Consider the following 12,147-nt stretch of genomic DNA (forward strand, 5'->3'; position numbering starts at 1 on the left):
TGTGTAGAAAATCCTACTGATGAAACTATTTCTCGCATCTCTGTACCTGGCTTATGTATCTTTGGTAGTCCTTTGATCCTTGGTAACACAGGGTTCGTCATTTTTACCCGGGCTTCTCCGATGACCGTCTTGCATTCCTTTATCGTTTTATCCGTAAGTCTGATAAGTTCGGGTAGAGGGTCCACTCTCAAATGCCTGTATGGTCTTTCGTTGATTTTTGTCATAATCTGTTCATCGTAGTCCTCTTTATCCATTATCACCACTACGTTTCCTTTGCCCGCCTTCATGTAGTAAACGAGTTTCTCCTTCAACTCCTTCAAAATCTTCCTCTCGTCTTTGTTCGATGTCCCATGCTATCCTGCTTTGATGGCGTCTGCTACAATGTTCCTCACACTATTCTGGTCCCGTTGACCAACATTTCGTAAAATTGCAGTCTCAGTATTCACGATTATCTGTTCTAGGTCAGCTTTCTGGGTTGTCGCATATCCTAAACCCTTGTTGAGGTGTGCTAATTGTCCCTCCTGCTGTGCTCGCTGTGTCGAACGGCTAACGAGGAATCCTTCGATCAATTGTACTGAAGGGTTTATGCTTTCAGTAATTCCTCAAGAAATGCCTTCCGAACTTACAGGAAGAAATTCTTGGAATACCTTTGAAATTTCACTTAGGGATTTATTCAGAACTTCATCCTGGAATTCTATCAAAATTTCATTTAGGAATACCTTCGGACATTCCTTAGAAAATTTAATTGGGAACTCCTTAATACCATCGGATATTTATTTAGAAATTCTCTCGGAAATCTCTCCAAAAATTCTTTAAAAAATTCCATTATAAATCATTTAGAAATTACTTCAAGAGATCCTCGAAAAAACATCTGAAAATACCTTTAATATTTCCGTTAAGAATCCTTCCTGAAATTCTTTCAGGACTGATTATTGCAAAAGTTTCAAAAGTCTACCAATAAAATATCCTGAATAATTCCCACATGAATTTTGTGTGGTTTTACTAAAACAAGGGAGTTCCTAAAGAATGTATGGATGAATTAACTAATTGATGAATTCTAAAAATTCTCATTACCCATTCCTCTTTTTTTTTGTTAAAAATATTTGTATTATGAGTAGAAATGCATTGTGATATCTAGCTAGATAAATTTTGTACCTTCAAGTTGAAATGATTCGATATTCCATTTCCTATTTGATAAAATATTCAAGAAGATTAAAAAGGGCATATTGGGCCATCCTCCCCCATCATCCTCATCACGTCGGAAACGTCATCTAGCCCAGAAGACTGGTGTGCAATACACTGAAACGAGCGTCGAGCACGCACACGCTTCCGTTCGGTAGCTAATTCAAGTTTGTCCCATATTCGAAGGAATTCGCTGGGAACACCATGGCTATTGTGAAGCCGAACGATTCAGAGTGCGGGTGGAGGTGAAGTACGTACTGGAAAATATGGGAAAACACTCCAGTTGAGGGAGTACGCGACGAATGCTAAAGAATAGAGGGTGGGAGGTGGTTAAAAGGCGAAGATAGCTTTCTCAATGACGGCGATCTTGTTTGTTGCCGAGCTCCTGTGGAATAGAGTATGTAGGTAAATACTAAAACCAAGTGATTTTGCTCATTTCGTTGCGCTGGCTACAATAATGAAATTTAGGCACTTTTGATTAAGGATGGTAAACGGAATTTGAGCACATCAAACGTTAATGTGAATACAGGGCTCTTGATTATCGTTCGGATAATTTGGTTCAACGTGCAACGAGAAAAGAAACAGTTAAACATAATTTATTGCTCGATACACTCAGTCTTGTTTTTACATTGGATAAACTTCGTCATAAAAAGGAATATATACATATAGGGTATCTGTTCCCATATTAATAACAGCCCGTATATTAATCCCAACCGTCGATAAACCAAATAAAAGATCAATTTAATTACAATTTCTCACATCGTATGTACACAATAATGGATGGAACACATTCTTGAATGTTTCAAATATTATTCTAGATTTTCTTAAAGCAATGTTTTAATGCACAAGAATCAAATTATTAAAAGATAAAATTATTATGCACTTTTATTTTCATTTTCATACCTCTGAACTGTTGGTTTGATGCACTGCTCGATTGCTACTAGCAGATTCGTCCGTTTTCACGCCTTTGTTTTCCACTCAATTTCAAGCTCACACAAGTGTATCGTTTCAAAATTCACTTCACAACACATAAAGCACATCACATTTTCACTATACATATAATTATATTTGAAAAACCAACGCGATTTCCTATAGTTTGATATAGGTTTATTTCGAACAACGTCTAAATTATCCTTGCCCGTATTCCAAACTGTTTACATGCCTTGCAGTACTCTCAAGGGTTGCCGACCTAGATTTTCATTTCAAAAATGCTTGAATAAACTTTTACTGTGAAATTCAACTCTTATGTTTGTAAAATAAGGTATATCGAAAAGATAATCTACGACAAACATAAAATTTAGCTGATAAGTTGAAAAACTACAACAAAGACTGCAATTTCGTAATTATATTTCAACTCAAATACAAAACATTGTAGAATTCGGCATCACTGCAATCATATCGTTACGTATACACACAAGTAATAGTGTGCGTATTTTATGTTGGAAACAGTATTATTGATATAGGTACAGGCATAGGATTAACTATTCTTGAATGTTATTGAAATAGGTGCATGGCGGTGATGATGTTTTTCAGCTAAATTCTTCTAAAATGTGATAATAATTTCATTTTTGAAGTTACCAAATTGTTTTCAATTAAAAATGACGTGAGCCGAGCATAATTATTCTCATGTTTCTTGATTATTGGGTAAGAAATCAATGCATTTTATATGCGCATTGCCTTATTGTTATTGATATAGGAACAGATACCCTATCAACCAAGTTTTCTATAGCGTAAGTCACATGAAATGTCTCAAAAAGTTTCCCATACCGGGAATCGAACCCGGGCCTTCCGGGTGAGAGCCGGATATCCTAACCACTAGACAATATGGGACTTGTCGTTTAGATTGAACGCTTTTTACATTCAAGAACATGTGTGCAACTGTCACCAACACAACTAGTTTTATTAATTATTATTATTATTATCACCAAACTTAACTGCCAATCAAAATATTTAAAAAATAAATTAAACTCACAAAATTAAAACTCTTCTACAAGAGTTTATTTAAAATAAGTATTCCGATCCATTCGGTAATTAACGATGATGACGAATAAGAGAAAAATCGCACCGGAGGAAAAATTCAACAATTCCCCCTTCACTGCGTTGCACGTTGTCGGAGGGAGAATTCCACCAAAGTAAATATGCCGGAATGCACGAAATTCCTATCCATGCATGGGAGCACTACCACCGAGATCCAGCGCACGTTTTCTACCAACTAGACCGCTCCTTGCATTCCGCACGGAGTGCATTCCCGAACTGTATGAAAGAAGTGCTGAAAAAAGGTCATTCCGCTACTACAGAGCCAGAGTGTGTAGTCAGAATGAAGTAGGTAAAACCATATCGTAGTAGTGAATGAAACTGTGATGCGGAGCATCACACCGCTGCTGTTGTTGTTGCACTCGCTAGATATAGAATAGTAGAGGAGTGTGATCCGCTGAAAGCAACATATGGTGGCCGTTGAGGCCGAAATAACGAGCATTCGTTGAAGCGCGAGATTGAAATGGAATTTTTAAATTGTTCACTTTTAATTAAGTTTCAAGAAGCCTTCGGCTAGCTGGCGGGGGCGGATAACTACTGTAAGGTGAAATTGAGCGAAAAAAACGGATTGTACCAGTTCAGATTGTAGTCGAACGTAAAAGGTACATCCACTTGGTTAAGATAACTATCGACGTAAAGCATAACTACTTTGAATGCGTATTAATTTCCAACCACTACTCACACGGGCGAGTGATAGCTGTTATACCTTTAGCAGATATGTTTTTATCTCAGTCACTTTTACCGGCATTGGCGTGTTAAATGCTAGGTCATTCAAGAACTTCTTGGCAACAGACCTACAAATCCACGAGCGCAGCGATGAACTTCTAATCTCATATGTAACTTCATGTGGAATAACCTCATTCTGGTCGCATTCGGTTCATCATCTTTTTAAAGATTTGAATGTTACATATCTTAATTGGTCTAGTGCTTATATTTGCGGCTACAAGTCAATACTATGAAAGTTGAATTTGAACTCCCAGTCTGATAGGATTTTTTTAAACTTCCCTGAGCATGGAGTATCATTGTGATAGCTTCATGATATGCGAATTCAAAAATGGTAACTTGGCTTCGTGACACGTGACCCATCAAATTGAACATTTCCTTCACTCCTCCTTGTACTTAAATTTCCAAAATTGTTCTAAAAAACGGGTTTAATTCATTTGTATAAAAAATTCCCAAAAACTTTTCTTGACTGGAGACTGGAGGAAGTTCTGAAGTAATAATTGAAGAAAGTTCTTAGAGTTTTGCGGAATTTTTGGATTTATCCCCGTGGATGATTGTCTGGAGAAAATTCTTGGAGGAATGTCCAACAAAATTTTTAAAGAAATTTAAGAATGTCGGCAATTTCTTTAGGAGTTCTTTTGAAATTCGTTCGGAGATATCCGAAATTTCATCCTAGAATTTTGGGAGCAAATGGCGGAGAAAACTCCGAGGGAAATACTAGACGAATATCCGAGGCAGAGTAGAGACACTTACGCGATAGAGAGAATCTCCTTTCAACAGTGTAATCCAATAGACTAATAAATAAATACGCAATACTTTATTTTAATAAACAATACCCAAATAATTTTCTGAGATTTCTTGTAATATTTTCCAAAGGAAGTCCTGGAGAAAGTTCTGAAGGAATGAACCTAAAGAAATTGCTTAGAGTCTTGAGGAATTTCTGGATCCATCTTCGTAATAGTTTTTGGAGGATTTTCTGAAGGAATCCCTGGAGAAAATTCAGAAGGAATTCTTGGAGGAATGTCCAAGAAAAATCTTGAAGGAATCTAAGAATGTCGGTAATTCATTTGGAAATTATATCTGATATCTGAAAATTCGTCCTAGAATTTTGGAAGGAAATTCCGAAAGAATTACTAGATAAATTTCCGAGGGAATGGAATGCCTAATGGAATACCTGGAAAAGTTTCAGAGGAATTGCTAAAATAATTTCCGACGGAATTTTTCAAAAGTGTGTGTGTATGTACAGTTATTCATCATTCTGGCTTGAGTCTTGCTCTGCATACGGCTCCACCCAATATGACAGTCGAATTTGAAGATCATTCTGCTTTCAATGCACTGCTGTATGAAGGGCAAAAAACGTAGGCGGCAGACCCGTAAGCAGAGATTCTTACGCGAAGCCCGCGGAATCTTCTTTCAACAGTGTAATCCAACAGACTAATAAATATTATTATTATTATTATTATTATTGTCTTTATTAGTGAGGTTTTCGGTCCTGGGCCGGTTCACCTCGCAACTAATAAATAGATTCGCAATCCTTTTTGAGCTTTTCGAGGGGTAACTTCTTTGAGGAATGGCGCGTCAAATCCTTTACAACTGTGGGGAGTGTACCATGTAACTACATGGGTAGAAATTTTTATTTCCAATTCCAAACAGATTTTTTGAAGGAATTCCTGATGGAATTGTCAAGATCAATCTTAGAAGAACTTTTATAAGAATTTCCAGAAGAATTTCTTAAGATATTTCCTAAGGTCCTAAGAAGTTCAGAAGCAATTCCTAAGGGAAATTTCAAAGGAAAAGCAGGTTTCATTTGTGGACGTTTTTTGAAGGAATTCCTTAAGAAATTCCCGATGGAATTCCTGACAGAATTTTTGAAGGTACATTAGAATTAGTTTTTTGATGTCTTACCGAAATAATTCCTGAATATATTTTCTAGGAAATTATTTAAGGTATTTTCGAGAAAATCTGTAGAAATTTTCGATGGAACTCCTGCAGTAAATTGCCAAGAAATTCTTGAGAATATTCGAATATCCACCATCTCGATATTTTGGGAGTTTTTTTTGGCATGTAGTCTTGATTCTAGAGTCAAAACTGAGTTTGTTTCACTACTGTCCAGATTTTCGAAGAAATTCTTAGAGAAAATATTTAAATTTCAATAGCTATTTGTTTGAAACATCCACTAAAAAATCCTTCATTTAAAAATCTGTTAGAAAACCTCTTCAGGTTCTCTTTTGGTTATTCCTTCAAGAATAGAGTCGGAAGTTCCTCCAGGAATTTCTTCGAAAATCTCTTTAGAAAAGCCACAGGAATTTATATGGATTAAGGATTTATGGATTTATATTCATGCAGGGATTCCGACAAAAAGGCCTTCCGAAAGGCCTTTTATTTATTTTTCAGAAACTCATCTGGAACATCCTCCAGGAAGTCCTTAGAAAATTCCTGCAGGAATATCTCCGGAACGAATCATAAGAAGGAATTTTTAAAGGAATTTTCGAAGAAACTCCTGAGGGAATTTGAGTGTTAAACTTATTGTCAATTTAAAAAAATAACACGCGAACAAATATTTTTAAAAATGAATAAATTTACGCACAAAATTTTCCAAAAGAATTTCAGAAGAGATTCCCGAATGAGTTCTTAGAGGAATTTTAAAAGAAATTTGCGGAGATCTACAGGAATTTCTGGAAAAGTAGCTAAAGGAATTTCAGGGAGGAATGTCCGGAGGAATTCCTAAAGGAAATTTGGAAAAAAAATCCTGGAGAAAGTTCAAAATAAATTCCAGAGACAAATTTCGAGCGAATACCAAAAATATCTTCCTAGAGTTTCAAAAGAAATTGTGGAAGAATTACTGGAAGAATTTTTATTAGAAATTCCAAAAACAAATTCCTGAAAGGAATTTCTTTAATTCCAAAGGTTTTTTTTTTCAAAAGGGATTTCCGATTGTATTCCTAAATCAGTGTCCGTAGGTATTCTATAGTTCTTGAAAGATTTTCCATGGGAATTTCCTAAGGAATTCTTAAAGGAATTTTCAAAGGAACTCCTAAAAAAGTTTTCCAATGAATTTCTAAAGAAATTCCCAAAAGACTCCGTAAAGGATTTTCCGAAGCAATTCCTAAAGTAATTTCTAAGGAAATTCCTGAAGGAACCTTTGAAGAAAATAAAATTCCCAAATAAATTTTCAAGGGAATTCTTAGAACAAGTTCTGAAGGAATTCATTAGGGAACATCTTAATTAATGCTTAGAATTTCTTTTTCGAATTTTCTGAGGAATATCTTGAGGAATTTCCGAACGAATTTATGGATTTGTATCCAAATTGCTTTCCAATGAACTTATGTGTTGTGATGCGGCAATGTCCTAGTGGAGGATGTGATGTAAACTTTTGCTCTGGACATACAAGTTACACCTATAAAGATGTTCACCCCATCAGTCTGACTGTAGCTAGTAATTGTACAAAAATAATAATAAAAAGCATCATCTGGCTTGTTGCGTGAAACTTTTTTTCTCAGTTCAAAATTATTCACGCCGATTCTCGCCGCCGCCGAACATTGCTTACGGCGTGACGCCGCCGACGCCGCCGCCACCGGTGTGAAAATGGCCTTACGCCGCCGCCGTTCACAAATACTTCGGCGCACAGGTCTAGTTGTTAGTGCCTTTCTGCTGCAATATAAAAATTAAATCAGATGAGAATAAAAGCTAGAACAGTGAGTTTTTAGTACTATTCAAGTTTTAAAATTATTAGTTTGGCCATAACTTCTGATCCCATAGTTCGATCAGTTCAATTTTATTAGGAATCAGTGCAATGGGACAGGACTCCGCGTCGAATGCAACTTTCTGCGAATAAATCGAGTAATATAAGGTACAAATAGAATTGGCGAGACCAATCAACTAATCAACTCAGAAAATTACACTACTCCGAGCGGATATGGCACTTCTCTAACAAGTATGCCTAACATTTCAACGGTTTATTGACAAAATGTGATCAAAATTGCATACATTCAAATGCAGCAGAATAAAATTTCCATAAAAAATTAGAAATTGTCCATAAAAAAATTAAGGAGTTGTCTTTAAAGAAATCAGAGAAGAAGCAATAAATAAATATAAAGTTTCCTTAAATAATACAAAATTTACATAAACATAAGAAAATTTTCCTAAAATAAAAAAATATAGGGTGTCCTAGTAAGTAAAAGCACGACTTAAAATAACACGACTTTGGTTTTTGGTGGTGGAATTTTGATCAGATGGTTCCCATTATATCGTCTGTCAACAATTTTGGCTACATTTTCGATCTTTTTTCAAAAGATGTGCACTGTCTTAATATGGTTTCACAAATGTGCATTTGTCAAAGACCAAAAAATTTTCAACCACCCGACTTGAACATTAAATTACAATTTTCTGAAAACTCATATGTGAATATGTACAAAAAATGAGGTAACCACTTTCGCTTCGATGGGACTCGAACCCACGACCTTCAATATCGAGATGTGGAGAGGCGACTGTTTTTTTACATTTCTTCAACTTTCTCAGCGGAATGTTCTATCTTTTCTTGTATATAAACACAGCTGATCCCAAGACCAATCGATTAGTGAGGAATTCTCGTGTACTTATTCAAAAAGACATATGTGATTTTGTAAACAAAAATTCAAACGTCGATTTGTCCAATCTGATAGCACTCCCCCGCAAACCAACTCCACCAACAGGTACCCAGGCTTCCCCTACCTGTCTGTGGTGAACAAATCGACGTTTGAATCTTTGTTTACAAAATCACATACGTCCTTTTGAATAAGTACCCGAGAATTATTGCAAATCGGTTCATCCGTTCGTGAGTTACATTGCCTCAAACTCATTTTTATATGTAGAGAATTTTACCGGCCATATAAAAAAAGTCAGAGAACAGCACTAAAATCGAGCCACTAATAAATTAGACGTGTTAAGGAATATGCAAAATATATGTTTCCGCCCGGGATCGAACCGGGGGCCTTCCGCGTGTTAGGCGGATGTGATAACCACTACACCACGGAAACAACACATCTGTTGATTCTTCCAATTAACAGTAGAAAAGACCCAGCAAAGTTTTTCGCTTTTAACTGATGAAAGCGAAAAAGGGAGAATCAGAAATCAAATCGGGAAATTTAATTATCAATCAAGTTGTTTTAATTTGTATTTTAGGGTGGTGCAAAAAATCTAACTTGTTTCACCACCTTCATTCGATTCTGTCTCATACTCCGAAAATTTGAGCTGATTTGAATTAAAAATTATCTTACAACAGGCTGTTTAAAATTTGCATGGAAATTAGTATGGGAAATATGAATTACCTATTATATTGATTATAGCAGCGCTTCCCAATTTTGTGCTGGCAAAAAATAATCCAACATAGTCAAAGCAATAATCAAGAGCCATTACTCAAAGGAAGTCGCGTCTTGACTTATTGTTTCAATATAAATAAATTAATAGGAATAATAATAACTATTCGACTAGTTTTGTATTTACGGAACATTTTGGGAAAAATCCGTGCTATTGAGATATAATTTATGCATTTTTAAACTGAATAAATTTATTCTCCAAGGGAGGAATCTTGAACCACCACAGAAACATTTCTTGTCTTTAGAAACCTCCATATACAATATTTAGTTCCGTTTGCTTGATCAGCTCTCTTGATTATGACCGCTTCCTTTCCAGTGAGGGGCGGTTTATACCATCATAAGAACCTTCTCTAGCCTTTAAAACCTCTGCATATTTTTAGTCTATAAATGTCAGACAGACAGAAATTGATGATTATGTAGGGGAACGGTTCGGCACTTCATCCCATAGCTCCTATTTTCATCCCATCAAAAACAAAGCAATGAAAAGGAATTTGGTTTGTTTCTTATTTTTATGATTTTTTTTAAGCAGTGAGCACGCGTGTTAGCAAAAAGAAGCGACGAGATTAATGCTGTATTTCTTTGTTTTGCGATGAGATGAATATATGTTCAGTAAGATGGAAAATGGAACAGTTCCCCTATATAGATAAAGATGATTAAAACGGAAACATCACTGTATTAAGAGCAGGCATTGATAAAAATCAGATCATGAGAAAAAATCGACTAAATATATGTGATTTTGAGGCTCTTCTGCAGTCTAAGTGATGGAGCCTTCCAGAAGTTGAAAGTTGGCGTTCTATAAACCAACGTTTAACGATCTGCGTCACTCACCATCGCAAGCCAATTGGGCGAAGATAACCTAACAATGAGCGTTGTTTGCGACACGGTAGAAAATTAGAAAAATCTTTTCAACCATGAAGAAAATTGAGTTCGCTATGAGTATGGAGATCTAGTACACTGAATAAGAGGCTTCGATACTTTCGCTCGATGATCCCATCAACTTGAAAGAAAAGTAAATAAAGCGGAACACCTAATGTGCTTAGATTTTTTGAAGCTTCATTCTAGTGGAACATGCGCAGTGCGAATGCACAAATCTTTGCTGCCATGGATGACATTCCTAGGCTTGGTTTAACACACCCTTTTTAGCTCTTTTTTTTACTTTGAGCTATTGATTGTCCATTCTCGCGAAGGATGAACAATTGAACAAATTAAGGAAATGCTTAAACTGTTGGGTAGAAGTTGCATAAGTCACATCACTTTCCATGGTGAATCCCGATCTATGTTACTGATTACCCCACCCAACTAACACAACTTCCTTCCCGTGGTAATTGTGGAGATGCAGAGGTATTCTCGGTCTCTAGTAGCAACAATAACTACACACTAACATTCCCTCCCTTTCCCAACTGAATGTTAGGACTTGGCCGGCGCCGTTATTGATCAACATTTGCGAGCTGCTGAAACGTGCACTTCGAGAATAGATGGTAAATCCCAACCACAATTTGCACCAGCTCCAATCAAGCAACCATTGGTATGTACAGTCAGTCTAAACTAAGCTAGGCTATTCTCTCACTGGCTTTGGATGCTACGATTGAATAAGATCAATGCTCATCCCCTTCAGTCATACCTTCAAGACCTGATCAAGAGCAAATGTAACGAAACGATGTATTGCATTATATTATCTCCATCTGAATTAGTGATCATTGATCATTATCGTTCAAATTATCCGACAACAATTAACAATAGTTTATATCATTTACTCTAGTCGAAATAAACAACAGTCCCATATTGTCTAGTGGTTAGGATATCCGGCTCTCACCCGGAAGGCCCGGGTTCGATTCCCGGTATGGGAAATCTTTTTAGGCTACTAAAATCAGATGTCAAGTAGATTTCTTGTTTGGAAATTTGAAAAAAAAACTAATTTCTCAGATAATGATGGCATTAATTGTAATCTAACAAAGACGTAGTAATGATTAATATTGACAGTAAGAAAATTAATCTTTAAGTATTACAATAGGTCTTGATTGTATTTTATTGCTGGAATTCCGAAAACCTATGGGAAAGGATGCAAATGTTAATCCAAATTTCACAGAACATAATGCCCCTCGCGTCCAGTTTTCTCGTTCCAGTAAGGATGAATCGTGGAGGCGCATGATACGTCGTATATTTATATGATGAACGCATTTTACTTTAGACCTTCTTATCCTGACGAGGAAACTCCAACAATTGGTTCATGAATGTCCGTTATTTCACTAGTTTTTCCAGCCAAAGCTCTGTTTCGCTACATCAGGCTCAAGCACGATAAATATGAGAGGATTACCAAATGGTTGTTTACCCCCGGGTGGCATAGCGTTTTCCCCCAAAACAACTGAGAAAGCTCCCATGCGGCTTTGTGTGTATAGAAAATCACTGCCGCGGGACTCCGTTACGTTAAGTCATGCTTTTTGTTACACGCCCGGATAAATTCCACAGGTCGGCAGCTCGCGGCAATGTTTGCTTCACTTGAAAAAAGGAACCATTCAAATTGATTGCTGAGCCACCATCGCGCGGATTCATATTCAAGAGGCTATCATACAGTTCGATTCATTTCGCACATCGTTCGGACGCACATTAACGAGGGTATCATAAAACAGTGAGTGCTTCCTCAATGATGCTCATATCGGGAAAAGTGGAGAGGGATGCCGTGAAACTGATGCTTGCTGCAACCACTTCGAATTCCATATGGCTGTACAGTACATAGAACATTTTCAAGCATCTCTATCTCATTGGGCAGGTCAAGTGCGGTGCCCGAACGAAACGACGTGCATCACAATGGTGGTGCTGTCCATTTATACATGCAACAGGACTCATCGCTTCTAGC

General features: G+C 36.7%; 3 non-coding genes across 3 annotated transcripts; 1 reads left to right on the plus strand and 2 right to left on the minus strand.

The window, feature by feature from the left end:
• Nucleotides 1-2,940: 2,940 nt before the first annotated feature.
• Nucleotides 2,941-3,012, minus strand: Trnae-cuc (transfer RNA glutamic acid (anticodon CUC)). Its single transcript has one exon. It is a non-coding gene; the product is annotated as a tRNA-Glu (tRNA).
• Nucleotides 3,013-8,881: 5,869 nt separating this feature from the next.
• Nucleotides 8,882-8,954, minus strand: Trnav-aac (transfer RNA valine (anticodon AAC)). The gene has a single exon. It is a non-coding gene; the product is annotated as a tRNA-Val (tRNA).
• Nucleotides 8,955-11,068: 2,114 nt separating this feature from the next.
• Trnae-cuc (transfer RNA glutamic acid (anticodon CUC)) lies at nucleotides 11,069-11,140 on the plus strand. Its single transcript has one exon. It is a non-coding gene; the product is annotated as a tRNA-Glu (tRNA).
• The last annotated feature ends 1,007 nt before the right edge of the window (nucleotides 11,141-12,147 follow it).

The sequence above is a fragment of the Armigeres subalbatus genome, chromosome 2, assembly GCF_024139115.2.
Source record: "Armigeres subalbatus isolate Guangzhou_Male chromosome 2, GZ_Asu_2, whole genome shotgun sequence".
Taxonomy (NCBI): Eukaryota; Metazoa; Arthropoda; class Insecta; order Diptera; family Culicidae; genus Armigeres; species Armigeres subalbatus.